General features: G+C 45.1%; 1 long non-coding RNA gene across 1 annotated transcript; it reads left to right on the top strand.

Moving 5' to 3' along the window:
* The first annotated feature begins 222 nt into the window (after positions 1–222).
* On the top strand, positions 223–2,550 carry LOC122221122. Its single transcript, XR_006203083.1, has 4 exons — positions 223–547; positions 700–796; positions 1,212–1,317; positions 2,254–2,550. It is a non-coding gene; the product is annotated as an uncharacterized LOC122221122 (long non-coding RNA).
* The last annotated feature ends 12,796 nt before the right edge of the window (positions 2,551–15,346 follow it).

Here is a 15,346-nt window from a genome sequence, read left to right as displayed (position 1 = left end):
TCCCCTCCCCCGGCTCGCCACAGCCGGAGCGCGCTGCCGCCGCGGTACAGCCCGGGCGCCGCCAACAAACTAGTTTCTCAGGCCTTCCCGCCCCGCCTCCCGGCGCGAAGCCAATCAGAAGCGGCGCCTCTGTGACGGATGGGCGGCCGAACCAGTAGTTCAGTCGGCGGTGGGAGAAAGGGGTGGGCGCCCGGGCCCCCGCCGGCAAGGCGAGGGGGCGGGGCGGGGAGAGGAAAACGACTTAGACCAGATTCTTAAAGGCACAGGCGCCTGCCCGCCCCCGCCGCCGAAGTTGGGGGACAAAACCCGACGGTGTTCTAGAGCTTTCCGAAGGAGGCAACTTTATAGATTGCAAATGCCTCTTCTGCACCGGGTGTGCGGAGCCACGCTTTTCGTTGTGAAAGTGTTAGGGAAACCCTTTCATTTTGATCTGGGCTTGTTTCAAAGTTGGGGATTTTCTGCAGCCACGAAACCCCATTAGTACTTGGAATACGTACTTTTCAGGGTACTTCAGCTCTCCCTCTCCTGCCATTGCTAAGTTTTTTATGTAAGCCAGTCTTCAAATATTCACATATTCATCCATTCATTAATTCCTTGCACAAACGTTTACCGGACGCCTGCGCGATGTGCTAGTTTCTGAGATGATCTATAATTTCTATTTCTTAACTTCTGGTTTTGTATCTCGTTCCACCACTTCAGGTTCCTGTGTATACAATTTCTTCATCTGTAACGCGGCAGGTAGAAAGTCCTAATGGGATCATTTGCGGTGTGAAAGGAGACAAACTTCTATGACAAGGTAAGTGTGCAATAAATGTGTTTTCTTTTCTCTCTTCCCCTGAAAATTGATAATAGGGTAGGTTACTTAAGGATACAAAAAGCTCTGGTAAAGTTTATAAAGTCCTAAGTGTTGTAGGAGCCAATTATGGGGCGGGGAGAATTCCCAGGAAGCAGAGGTCACCGGGATGGGAGGTGCCAGGAAGGTTTATAAAGGGGGAGGGGAGCGCACAAAAGATTTGCAAGAGGGTGGGATTTTAACTAGTGGAAAGTGGAACGAAGAACCCATGCCTAGAAAGCTGCTTAGACTGGACAAAAGAGATTCCAGGCTTAAAAGGGTGTGAGATGGCAGGGGAGGCGTGTCTGGGAAGCAGCATGGTGCACAGGAGAGCGGAGGAAACCCGATCTGGGTTTGGATTCTGGTTCTACCCCCTCAGGAGCTGTGGAGGACTGGAGGCAGATTGCTCAGGCTCTCTGGGTGTCAAACTCTTACTGGCAAAAGAAGGATTCTAGAACCTATGGCAGGGTTGCTGTAAAGATTAGGTAAGAGAATGGACGTAATAGACCTGGCACTTAGTAAGTGCTCAATATAGTTTTGTGTCTCCCTTTGGCCTAGATCTGGAGAGAGGGTTCTGGTATTTAAGAGCAGTCTTGGCCAGCGGTAAGCAGTTGGCCAAGTGTGCTGTTCAGGTGCCTTCCAGGGGGAAAAGGCGGCATCAAAATAATTGGCGCATTAGAGAAATGGCACAGATCACATTTGTAGTTTTAGCGTCCTGCCAATTTTGCGGAGCTGGAGTATTTATATAATTGTTGGTTGGATGAAGCTCCACATACAAAATTGATTCTTAGCAAGCTCATACCATTGCTTAGTATTCCATTCAGGTTCTCTGAGAGATTATAAGTGCCAAGCATCTAAAATCTAGCTTGCGTGATCATTTCTCCCCTCTTCAACTCCACGGCTTAAATTAGCTACTGGAATATATTAAAATCAAATGCCGGCAACGGAACCAAACCAGACCAAGAACACGTGTTGAGTTATTGAATTTAGATGTGATTTGAGAGGAAAAGAGGAGATGAAGCTTGCTTTGCTCGGTCCTCACTTTAGACCCTGGGGCATAACCACCGTCATAGCCCCTACCCCTGTGCTGTAATGAACCACTTACGACCTGTTAGCCCACCCCACTGCACAGGGAGTTCTGAGAAAGTGGGGATCATGACATCTCTGAATCCTTGCTTCCTCTTACAAGTCGTCTGCACAATTTTGAAATCCTATGAACAAATCTCCTATCAGTTAGATTTCGCTTTTGCTACATGTGACAGAAATAACTATGAATTTTAAAAAGGTAGAAGTTTGTTTCTTGCCCGTGCGAAATAAAGCTGACATTAAGTAATCTGGAACTGGTTGGCAACTCCACAGTTACCAAGTGCATAGGCTATATTTCCACTCTGCCACCCTTAATGCTTGATTTTCCTTTCCAGTTGCCTCATGTTCCAAAATGGCTGCTGGAACTCCAGCAATAGCACCCGCATTTCAGAGGCAGCATGGGATAGAGTAGAAGAGCAGATATGTGCCTCCCAACTGTGTTCGCTCCATTTAAGCAGAAGTCCCACACATACTTCCATTTACGTTTGTGAGTGTATAGCCTCTCCAAACAGAGTCAGGGGTCTTTTACCAAGAAAGAAAAGAGGGAATGGGTTCTCCATGTCAACCAACAGTTCTGGCCCACACCTTTTTCTTTTCCTCCTGTCTCTGGCGTCTTTCCAGTGTTCTGGTGGCTCAGAATCTAAAGTCTTAAAACTTCTCAGATGATGTGCAGAATGCAATGCAAATTTGTTAATAGATGATTGAACTCTTGGTTCGTCTGCCTTCTGGAATGTTCCTTTTCAGTTTCGTCTGCTGATTCCCACTCCCTTCCCAGAGGACCAGATACTGGGGTGCCTAGCAAGTGAGTGCAGGGAGGTAAGACCTCTTCTCTACCCATATTCACACTCCAGGTGATTTCACTAAGGCCCGTGCCTTATGTGTGCAAAAACTCTGGCAACTTCCTGATCTGTTCTCCCCCCCCCCCCCCATTCTGCATAGCTCCTGGCCCACAGGTACAACTGCTTACGCCATGTCTCAGCTTGAATGTCTAAGGGCACCTCTCCCTCACATACCCCCCTGAGCCCCTGATGAACTACGCTGCAAAAGATATGTTGTTCTCCCTGTCAGTGACGAGTGTTGTGGGTATAAAAAAAATTTTTTTAATGTTTATTTTTGAGAGAGAGAGAGAAGAGAGACAGAGTATGAGCAGGGGAGGGTCAGAGAGAGAGCGAGACACAGAATCCTAAGCAGGCTCCAGGCCTCGAGCTGTCAGCACAGAGCCCTATACGGGGTGCGAGCCTCAAACCCACCAACCGTGAGATTGTGACCCTGAGCCATACACGGAAGCTTAACTGACTGAGCCTCCTAGGCGCCCTTTGTCGCACTTAGGATTTCAAGACACCCTTCAGCAACAACCATCAGAAATTTTGAAAAAATAATATTACTTACAAAACCTGGAAATTACACAGCACCCTTCGGGCCAAACAGCAAGGTTGCAGGTAAAGAGAGAGAGAGAGCACGCAAGTGAGCATGGGCCTGGGGTTCTGTGTTTACTGAGATAACACAGTAACACAGCACCTTGGGTTCAGGGTTGGGGTCTAGGGTTTCATGGGCTGACCCTTTCTTGGTAAGTTCAAAACGTAAGAGCTGGAATTTCAAGAGCAGGAATAGAAAAAAATGTAAGTAGCCCAAATGGTCAGTTATTGAAATCAAACAAGATTTCCAAAACAAAGGAGCCTCAGTTGGGGGCTGGGGGTAGCCTGGGTCTGATCTCCAGCCAGTGTGTGGCCGGCCATGTATTTATTCCTGATAGCCATCTTTGAAGTCTATGCCCTTATGGTCAAAGAGAAAAAAAGAGAAAACCCAACTGTCAGGCTCACACTACAACAACTCGGTCTTTTGCTCAAATGAAGTCTTGGCCCCGCCCTCCCTTACCGACCTCTAATCCTTGTCAAGTCTGAGCGAATGGGTCTCACCAAGTTCACCGCTACCACCAGACTGCTCCAAACCACCATCATCTTTCCCCGGGTCATCAGAGCAGACACCCAGCTCACCTCCCTCCTTTCCCTCTTGTCCCCTAGAGTCTGTTCTCAACACAGCGGCCAGAGGGATCTTACCACATGATGTGTCGTCCTTCCCTCAGGATCCTCTCATCTCAGAGTTGAGGCCAGAGTCCCTCTGTTGGCCTGACCTGATCTGGCCTGGACCATCTCTCACACATCATCATCCACTCCCCTGTCCTCACCCGCTCTGCTCCAGAATCCCTGACCCCTTTGCCAGGCCTCAAACAAGCCAAACGCATTCATACTTCGAGGCCTCTGCCTTTGCTGGCTGGCTCTACCCAGAAAGTTCTTCCGCTCCGATGGCCACACAGGAACACTCCCTTGCTTCTCTAGGTCTGCTCAAATGTTACATGACCACATAGGTCTCCCTGACCGCCTCTCTAAAGTAACCACATTCCCCATCCTGGGAATCCCTATCCTTACTCCACAGCACTTTTTTCTGCCTGAAATTATATTTATATATGCATATATTTTGGGGGGTGGGAGAAAAGTGGGAAGCAGTCCTGACATCTAGAAACTGGACCTGCATGTATTGCATGATGTTCTCCTGCTGAAAATAAAGAATCTCACAGAGGGACACCTGGGTGGCTCAGTCGGTTGAGCGTCCGACTTCGGCTCAGGTCATGATCTCGCGGTTTGTGGGTTCGAGCCCCGTCTCAGGCTCTGTGCTGAGAGCTCACAGCCTGGAGCCTGCTTTGGTTTCTGTGTCTCCTTCTCTCTCTGCCCCTCCCCCGCTCACACTCTGTCTCTCTCTCTCTCTCAAAAAGTAAACATTAAGAAAAAAAAGAATCTCACAGAACATCAGCATCAGACAAGGCTTCTCTTGGCCGTGACAGGTCAAGACAAAAAACAAGACTGCTTCCTAATCGTGTCTGAACACAGCAAATGTAAGCATTGTCCAGGTCACAAAATACCAAACATCCACCTCTCCTAGTTAGTGTAAGTACTGTTTATTAATTACAGCTGTGACCTTGATCTGGTCTCCTGTTTTTCAGATAGGGTTTATTGAGCAACACTATAATAGACTCATCCCTGCTTTCTGACAGCACCCAATCCAGAGAAAGCCCTGCTTCCTTGGGCCCTCTGCCAAACCACCCACCCAAAGCCTAGATCCTAGGCAGGCTCTTCTAACACCTTTGGACCATGGTGCATGGTCTCCGTGGTGGCAACAAGTGCTAAACCCAAGTCACTCATCTGCACACGTTCCTGGTGGGCAATACAGGCCCAACACATCGACGGTATAAATACACACGTGCAGGGGCGCCTGGGTGGCGCAGTCAGTTAAGCCTCCGACTTCAGCCAGGTCACGATCTCGCGGTCCGTGAGTTCGAGCCCCGCGTCGGGCTCTGGGCTGATGGCTCGGAGCCTGGAGCCTGTTTCCGATTCTGTGTCTCCCTCTCTCTCTGCCCCTCCCCCGTTCATGCTCTGTCTCTCTCTGTCCCAAAAATAAATAAAAAACATTGAAAAAAAAAATTTAATACACACGTGCATACATTCGTACATTTTATTTGGTATGGGGATTTAATTGGCTGGCTGCTCTCCAAGAATGTAAGTTCTACAAGGGCAAAGACTTTGTCTTGCTGCTCTGTTTACAGACCTAGAAAGTGTGTGGCACATAGTGGGCTCTCAACAAATATTTATTCAATGATTTCAGTGTGTTAGCCACCATTAAGTCAGTGGTTTCTTTTTATTTTTTTTAAGTTTATTTACTTTTGGCAGAGAGAGAGGCAGAGAGAGAGAGAGAGAGGGAGGGACGGAGGGAGACAGAGAATCCCAAGCAGGCTCCTCCCCGCTGTCTGCACAGAGCCTGATGTGGGGTTTGAACCCACAAACTGTGAGATCATGACCTGAGTGGAACTCAAGAGTCAGACACGCACTCAACTGACTGAGCCACCCAGCTGCCCCGTGCCAGCGGTTTCTGATCTCAGTGTTGGATACGTTCAGCCAGCTCTTCAATTTTGGGTCAAGCTCCCTAAAGATGGAACCCCTGGTCAGATGGGGCCTGCCCAGGGCAGGGCTGGGGATGGCTTTGTCAGCTTCAGTTCCCAAGGGAGGGGCCAGGTGTCAGTGATTGCTCCTCTGGGGGAGCAGCTGGGATCAAGGTCACCGATGAGTCACCGAGTCGGCTGTGGGTGCATAAAGGAGCAGGGCAGGGCTGGGTCTGGCAGGAACAAAAGCTGTGGAAAACAGACCGTGTCCTGCCTTCACCTGGTGGCGGTGTGGGCACTGCGTGAGGAAGCAGCCTTTCGGACCTGGCGGCTGCCTCCACCCCAGGAAGCAGCAGCCACGTGGCAGCGGTCCCCCTTCAGCGGTGCCCATGAAGCCCCTTCCCCAAATGCACTCTCCCTATACCACCCGGAAGGCCATAACTTAGACCTTTATTGGCTAGCAAAAGCATACTCACGGGGCTCCTGGGTGGCTCAGTCAGTTAAGTGTCTGACTCTTGATTTCGGCTCAGGCCATGATCTCACGGCTCAGGGGTTTGAGCCCCACGTCAGGCTCCGCACTGACACTGTGATGCCTGCTTGGAATTCTCTCTCTCCCTCTCTCTCTGTCCCTCCCCTGTGCACCTGCATTTTCTCTCTCTCTCTCTCTTCTCTCTCAAAGAAGTAAACATTAGGGGTGCCTGGGTGGTTCAGTCGGGTAAGCATCCGACTTCGGCTCAGGTCATGATCTCACGGTCCGTGAGTTCGAGCCCCGCGTTGGGCTCTGCGCTGACAGCTTAAAGGCTGGAGCCTGCTTCAGATTCTGTGTCTCCTTCTGTCTCTGCCCCTTCCCCGCTCGTGCTCTGTCTTTCTCTCTCTCTCTCACAAAAATAAACATTAAAAACAAAATTAAAAGAAAAAAGAAGTAAGCATTTAAAAAAAGCAAACTCCTGTTTCTGTGCCATACAGTCCAAACTAGCGGTATGGTAAGGCCAAAGGGGGTGACAGTTTCAGCCTGTGGGTCGGGGCACCTGCAGAGACACCGGGAAGGAGATTTAGATGTCCAGAGCCCAGCCTGTGATGCCAGCAGTGGGGGAGCTGGACCCAGGGGGTGGGAGTGAGCTGTAGGAAGATAAGAGAACATCACGGAACAAACGCCTCCTTTTAGAAATGTAGGCTGGGGCCTGCCCTGCTCCCTTGCTTCCCAGAAACCAGAAGGCAACACACAGTATGGAACAATGGTTAATGAACAACTGTTGAAATGCAAAACAGTGTGTGTACTGTGCTATCTTTGGAGCCCGAAGTGGGAAAAATCAGCAAGTTCGCTTGTAAAGGCGTGTATGTAAATGAAGATGCTCTGTGAGGGCGATCAGAGAATGGACCCAGTGGTCCCTGTTGAGTGAGGACAGGCGGTGGGGCCACTGAGGGACCGAGGTCGAAACAGCGCAGGAAAGTCAGACGGTTTGAGTTCTGAGCTGTGGGAATCTATTGCTTTTTTCTTTTTTCTTTTTTTTTGCCGCGGGGGGTGGGGGGGCGCGTAGAATCTATCACCTAAGCAAAAACGAATTTAATTTTTTTAAGTCTATTTATTTTGAGAGACAGAGAGGGAGGCAGGCAAGGAGAGAGAGAGAATCCCAAGCAGTCTCTGTGCTGCCCGCACAGAGCTTGACGCGGGGCTCAAGCTCACGAACCGCAAGATCATGACCTGAGCTGAAACCGAATCAGACGCTTAACAGACTGAGCCACCCAGGTGCCCCTCAGAAGAGAATTTAAAAACAAAGTCAGAAGCTTAAATCCCCTCCAGTTGGTTGTGAGGGGATGGCCTCCACCCCCAAGGCCCTCTCCCTGGCATTCAGGAAAGCTGTGAGGGGCACAGGCAGGGCAGGACTCCTGGGCCTGGCTCCAGAAGAGCTTCTCTGGGAAAATAGACACTGTGCCCCATGCAATTTAGATCCATGCTCTTATGGGTCCCTGCATAGCTGAGTGGCAGTGAGACCGAGGAGTTGTTTAAAGGCCAGAGGCTTTGTTCATTGACATGTTGATTTCAAAACGTTCAGTGTGTTCTAGGCACGAGGCTGCCAGATGAATAGTTCCTGAGGGAGATGGGGCTCTGAGGTGAATAAATCATCGTTCTTTATCCTTAAAAAGAAATCGTGCCCCATAGAGCAGAAAATACACGAACCACAAAATAAAACTAAGAATGTTGCTGAGATTCAGATATAATGCTGCGACAGGGCGGGAGAGGGAAGGATCAGTCTTAGAGGCATTTGGACCGTGCTGGGTGAGTAGCATTTAACAGGGGGCAGAGAAGGCATTCATTCCAAGGCAGAAACAAAGAGCCGGCATGGGGAAATTGCAGGGACAGATTCTAGAAAAGAAGAGATGGCCCTGGGAAGACTATTGTGTGTGTGTGTGTGTGGGGGGGGGGGGGGTCTTGGGGTGCTGGGAGAGATGAGAAGACCAGAAGGAAGAGGAAAGCCGGGACTGACTCCTGGTTACTGTCCTGCTGTAGACCCTACGAAGGCCTATAATAGAACCGGCTTTCCTACCACACAAAGAGTCACTGGAACGGATAAAGTGTTCGTGTTTATTCACACAAAGGGTTACAGCACAGCCTGTTGAGAGCAATGAAGTATCCTTATGTGTCAACACGGATATCTTGAAAACTGAAATGTTGAGTGAGAAAAAAAAAAGCGATTTGCAAATGGACACAAAGAGACCGTCACATTTAGGAACATTATGAAATCTTACAAAGCAATGCAGGTGAAGTCTATGCTGTTTGCAGATAGTTGTTCATATCGTATAAACGTTCAAACACCACGTAGGCCTACACCCACAATGCGCTGAGGTGAAACAGAACACTTTGGGAACCCCAATGATACTGAAGATTTTCTGGGAAAATACAAGTGTTAAAACTACCTCAAAGATGTGCGGGGGGCGGGGACGCATATCAGTTGCTCAGTTGGTTAAGTGTCTGACTTCGGCTCAGGTCACGACCACATGGTTTGTGGGGGCTCTGTGCTGACAGCTCAGAGCCTGAAGTCTGCTTCAGATTCGGTCTCCCTCTCTCTCTGTCCCTCCCTCACTCATGCTCTTTTTCTCTCTCTCAAAAATGAATAAACATTTAAAAAATTAAAAAAAAAAACATTAGAAAAAGATATGTGGAAACCGTGAAAGGCTCGATGCCAATAAAAGAATTTTAAGGGCGCCCAGGAGGCTCAGTCGGTTGAGCGTCTGACTCTTGGTTTTGTCTCAGGTCATGATCTTGCAGTTCGTGAGTTCAAGCCCCTCATTGGGCTCTGTGCTCAGTATGAAACCTGCTTGGGATTCTCTCTCTCTCCCTCTCTCTGCCCCTTCCCCGCTTGCTCTCTCTGTCTCTCTCTCAAGATAAAAAAAACGTTAAAAAAAGGAATTTTAAAAGCTATTGATAAAAAGGGTCAATCCACCAGGAAGATGGACAATATCATGGCTCTAAATATGTGTGCACCACACATCAGAGCCTCAAAATATGTAACATAAAAATGGAGAGATAAGTCCACCACTGTGGTTAGGGACTTCAACACTCCACTCTCCTCTGATAGAGCAACTGATGAACCACCAGACACAAAATCAGCAAGGATGTAGAAGATCTAAAAAGGACAATTACATTTACAGAACACCCTGGCAACAGCATAGACATTCTCTTTCAGGTGCCTATGAGACATTCCCTAGCATTAGGTCTTGGACCACGAGAGGAACGTCAACTAAAAAAAGAAATTGAAATCATACAGAGTGTGTTCTCTGACCATAATGGAATCAAAGTAGAAATCAATAACAGAAAGACAAATAAAGTCTCTAAACATGTAGGAATTAAACAAGACGCTTTTCAATAATCCATGGGTCGAAGGGAAGTCTCAAAAGAAATTTAAAAAACAAAACAAACCAACACAGTCAATCTCAGCAAGACATCTGTCAAGATGATACCATATTAAAAGCCACAGAGGTCCAATTCCCTATAAAACCTGTTGTAAGCAGAGACATGAAGGTCTTCACATGATGCTGTTTGGCAGACTTAGAAGAAGACTGATTTGTCATGCACCAGCAAGAATGTGACCTGAATTTTCCCCCTCGCAGAAGAAAACTTACACATAGCTGGCCAACAGCATTCCCTACACCCCCTTCTTCCAATATAATTAGAATATAATTTAATACAATATAATTTCTTACTGACTTTCCTCCAAGATTGGTATGATGTCTCAGATGTGCACCTGAGTTTGAAAGCATTTATCTGTGTTTTTATTTTCCTTTTTTTTTTTTTTTTAAACACAAGATGTGGTTGAGAACTCTCTGTTCATTGAAGTTCATCGTTTGTATAAGAGTGGGTCATGGGCAACGAATCACGTACACTTCTGACTATTAATGATGACACAACTGAATATGAATAAAAATACAACATATCCCAGTATGTGGGATGCATTGAGGCAGTACTAGGGGGAAGAAAGGTATCACTAACTGCTTCCATTAGAAGAGTCGCAAGTTAATAACCCAAGTTCCCGCCTCAAGGGACTAGAAAAAGAAGAGCAAAATAAATCCAAAGCAAGGAGAAGGAAGGAAGGAATAGAGACAGGAGAAGTAATCAATGACATGGAAACTAGGGAAACAACAGAGAAAATCAATGGAGCAAAAATCTGGTTCTTAAAAAAAAATCAATAAAATTGATACGCCTCTAGTAAGAATGACAAGCAAAAAGAGAGAAGACACAAACTATTAATAGCAAGAATGAAACGGGATATCACTATAGATTCGGTCCCTCTGTTAACACACAATATGGAAAAAAACTCATTTTTTTTCTTTAAAAAAAAATAAAGATCAGTGTGGCATGTTCCAGAAATAATTAAAGGAAAGAAATAATAATCAGAGAAGTTATAATGCTTGTTTGAGGCTCCAGAATTATAATTAAAAAAAATCACTGCTTCCGTGTTCACAGGGTATACACCTTGATGTATCCTGTGAACACAAATTTTTAATACTAAACAACCCCAAAATAAAAACGAATTTGAATTATGGCAGTGATATATTACATAAGCCAGTTGTTGGTATATGTCGTCTTTAAACTGCATTCCAGACTCTAGTTCTTTTGTAACATACAATACAGTAACAAATTTTTTCTCTTTTTTAAAAATAAGGGGCATTGTAGGGGTGCCTGGGTGGCTCAGTCGGTTGAGCATCTTGACTTCGGCTCAGGTCATGATCTCACTTTTCGTGGCTTTGAGCTCCACGTTGGGCTCTGTGCTGACGGCTCAGAGCCTGGCGTCTGCTTTGGATTCTGTGTCTCCCTTTCTGTCTGCCCCTCCCCCGCTCGTGCTCTGTCTCTCTTTGTCAAAAATAAATAAACATTAAAAAAAATAAGGGGGGCTGTAGATCTTCTACTACAAAGAGAATAGCAGTATACTATAAACAACTTTACAGTGATAAATTTGACCATTTCCTCAAAAACTACAAACTGTCAGACTCAACCAAGACGAAATAGTCAATCTGATTCTTCCTATAACCATGAGAAAAACTGAGTTAGTAATTTTAAAACTCCCAGAAAAAAAAATCTCCAGGCACAGATAGTTTCACTGGAGAATTCTACCAAACATTTAAAGAACTAATGCCAATTCCACATATTTTCTTCAGAAAATAGAAGAGAAAGGAACACTTCACAGTTTATTTCATGAAGTTAGTATTACCCTGATGCCAAAAGCAGTAAAAAAAAAAAAAAAAGGAAGCTATAGAATGATCTCTCTCATGAATTCAGACACAAAACTCTCCAACAAAATATTAGCAACTAGAATTTAGCGATGTATAAAAAGAATTAATTGAGGTGCCTGGGTGTTTCAGTTGGTTGGACGTCTGACTTTGGTTCAGGTCATGATCTCACAGTTTGTGAGTTTGAACCCCACATCAGTTCGCTGCTGTCAGCACAGAGCCTGCTTCGGATCCTCTGTCCCCTTCTCTCTCTGCTCCTCCCCTACATGCACTCTCTCTCCCTCAAAAATTAAAAAAAAAAAAAAAGGCATTAAAAATTAATTATATGCCATGACCAACTGGGATTTATTCCAGGTATTCAAGGCTGGTTCAACATTTAAAAGTCAAACAGTGAAATCTATCATACCAATAGGCTAAAACACAAAAATTGTATGATCATATCAATTAATTGATCCATAAAAAGCGTTTGAATCCAACACCCACTTGTGATCAAAACTTCCAACAAGTTTGGAATTGAGGGGAATTATCACAACTTGATAAAGAGCATCTACAAAAATCATACACTAAACATTAAACTTAATGATGAGAGACTGATGTCCCTCTCAAATGGGGAAAGAAGCAAGGATGTCCACTCATCACTGTTACTCAGTCTAGTACTGGAAGTGCTAGGCACTGCAGAAATGTAAGAAAAGGTAAATTAAAAGCATACGGATGAGGAAGGAAGAGATAAAACTATCTTTATTTGCAGATGACGTGATTATTTACATAGAAAATTCCAAAGAATCCATGCAAAAAATCCTCAGAGACTAATAAATATTTTTTTCAGGATCACAGCATACGGGATCAACACAAGGCAATCAATTGAATTTACATACAATCACAATGAACATGCAAGAAAGGAAAATAGAAACACAATGTTTACAGTGGCTCTAGTGAAAATGAAATCATTGGATTATACATGTAACAAAACAGGTACTTTATGTGTACAAAATTGATGAAAGATATCAAAGAGGAAATAGGTAAATGGAGATATACTGTGTTTATAGATTGTGAAACAACCTAGTAAGATGCCAGTTCTCCCCACATTGATTGATAGGTTTAATACAATTCTTATTACTACATCAGCAGGGTTTTTAGAGACATAAACAAGCTTATACTAAAATTCATATGAACCCCACATGGGGCTCTGTGCTGACAGCTCAGAGCCTGGAGCCTGCTTTGAGTTCTATGTCCCCCTCTCTCTCTGCCCCTCCCCTGCTCATGCTCTGTCTCTCAAAAATAAATAAACATGTGGGGCACCTGGGTGGCGCAGTCGGTTAAGCGTCCGACTTCAGCCAGGTCACGATCTCGCGGTCCGTGAGTTCGAGCCCCGCGTCAGGCTCTGGGCTGATGGCTCAGAGCCTGGAGCCTGTTTCCGATTCTGTGTCTCCCTCTCTCTCTGCCCCTCCCCCGTTCATGCTCTGTCTCTCTCTGTCCCAAAAATAAATAAAAAAATGTTGAAAAAAAAAAATTAAAAAAAAAAAAATAAATAAACATGAAAAAAATTTTAAGTAAAAAAAAAGAATGTATAGAGACATTTAGACACTGGGGAAAAAACATATTTGCAAACCCACATCCAACAAAGCACTAGTTTCTGGAATATAAAAAGAAGTCTCAAACTCAACAATCAAAGCATTAGCAAATAATCCAATAAGAAAACAGGCAAAAGACATGAATATTGGATTTTATTGAAAAGAGTATGAGATGACAAATAGGCACATGAAAAGATGCTCAACCTTATTAGCCATCAGGGAAATGTAAATTAAAACCGCAATGGGGTGCCTGGATGGCTCAGTCAGTTGAGCGGCCAACTTCCTCTCAGGTCATGATCTCACAGCTCGTGAGTTCAAGCCCTGCGTAGGGCTCTGTGCTGACAGCTCAGAGCCTGGAGCCTGCTTCGGATTCTATGTCTCCCTCTCTCTCTGCCCCTAACCCACTCGCATTCTGTCTCTGTCTCTCTCAAAAATAAACAAACATTTAAAAAAAATTAAAAAAAAACCCTCAATGAACTTGGAAACTTACTATAATGTCATATGTCCATTATATCTCAAAAACAAAAACAAAAACCCCACCCACCCCACAATGAGCTCTCACCACCTACCTATCAGAATGGCTACAATAAAAAATAGTGACAACACCAAATGCTGGGGAGGAAACACAGAAACATGGATCCCTTATACATTTGCTAGTGGGGATACAAAATGGCATCGCCACCCTGGAGAACAAGTTTGGCAGTTTCTTATAAAACGGAATACGCACTTACCATCTAACCCAGCAATTGAGCATTATCCCAGAGAAATGAGAACTTATGTTCTCACAAAAACGCATATGCAGATGTTCATAGCAGTTTCATTTGTAATAGCCCCAAACTGAAAATAACCCAGGTGTCATTCAGCAGATGAACAGTTAAACCATGGGTCATTCATGTCATGGAATAGCACTCAGCAATGAAAAGGGAAAAAACTATTGGTTCAGGCAACAACTTGAATGAATAGCCAAGGACTTTGTTTTATTTTATTATTTTTTTAAAGTAAACGCCTTCAGCTCAGGTCATGATCTCACAGTTTGTGGGTTCGAGCCCTGCATCGGGCTCTGTGCTGATGGCTCAGAGCCTGGAGCCTGCTTCGAATTCTGTGTTTCCCACTCTCTCTGCTCCTCCCCCGCTCATGCTCTGTCTCTCTCTCTCCCTCAAAAATAAAAACATTAAAAACAATTTTTTTAAAAGTAAACTCTACACCCAACATGGGGCATGAACTTACAACCCTGAGGTCAAGTGTCACATGCCCCACTGACTGAGCTGGCCAGGTGCCCTGCCAGGGACTTAGGCTGAGTGACAAAAGCCAATCCCAATAGGTCACACACTGGATGGTTCCATTCAGATAGCATTTTTATTTTTTGTTAACAATTTTTTTAAGACATTAACATCTTTTTAAAAAAATAAATGTCTTTTTTATTAAAGTTTATTTATTTATTTTGAGAGAGAGAGAGAGAGAGAGAGAGAGAATCCCAAGCAAGCTTCACTTCACACTATCCATGCAGGGCTTGAACTGACGAACCGCGAGATCATGACCTGAGCCTAAATCAAGAGTTGGATGCTTAACTGATTGAGCCACATCCAGGTACCCCAATATCTTTTTTATAAAATGTTTCTTATTTTGTTTTGAGAGAGAGAGCGAGAGAGAGAGAGAGAGCGAGCGTGAGCATGGGCAGGGGGAAGGACAGAGAAAGGGTGACAGAGAGAATCCCAAGCAGGCTTGTGCTGTCAGCCCAGAGCCTGACACAGGGCTGGAACTCATGACCCGAGCTGAAATGAAAAGTGCAATAGCCCAACCAACTGAGCCACCCAGGTGTCCCCATATAACATTTTTTAAATGAAAACATTTTGAAATGGAGGACATAGTAGTGATTTTCAGGGATGAGAAGTGGGTAGGGGAAGGGGTGCCAGGAGGGGTGTGGGTGTGACTATACAAGGGCAGCATGACGCATCCCTGTGATGTAGGGGCTGTTGACTGTTGAGTAGCTTAACTGTGGTGGTCGATACCTGAACCCACAAAATTGTATATTTCTTACACACACGCACACACAAGTACAACTAAAACTGGGGAAATCCAAATAAGACTGATAAATTATATCAATGCCAATATCCTGTCAGCTTACCATAGTTATGTTTTTTTTTTTTTTAGTTTTGTTTTTAATGTTTATTGTTGACAGAGAGAGACACAGAGCATGAG

The sequence above is a fragment of the Panthera leo genome, chromosome B3 (genome assembly GCF_018350215.1).
Source record: "Panthera leo isolate Ple1 chromosome B3, P.leo_Ple1_pat1.1, whole genome shotgun sequence".
In the NCBI taxonomy this organism is placed as follows: domain Eukaryota; kingdom Metazoa; phylum Chordata; class Mammalia; order Carnivora; family Felidae; genus Panthera; species Panthera leo.
Note: the sequence above shows the minus strand (reverse complement) of the source record. Positions and strands in the feature narration are given on the sequence as shown.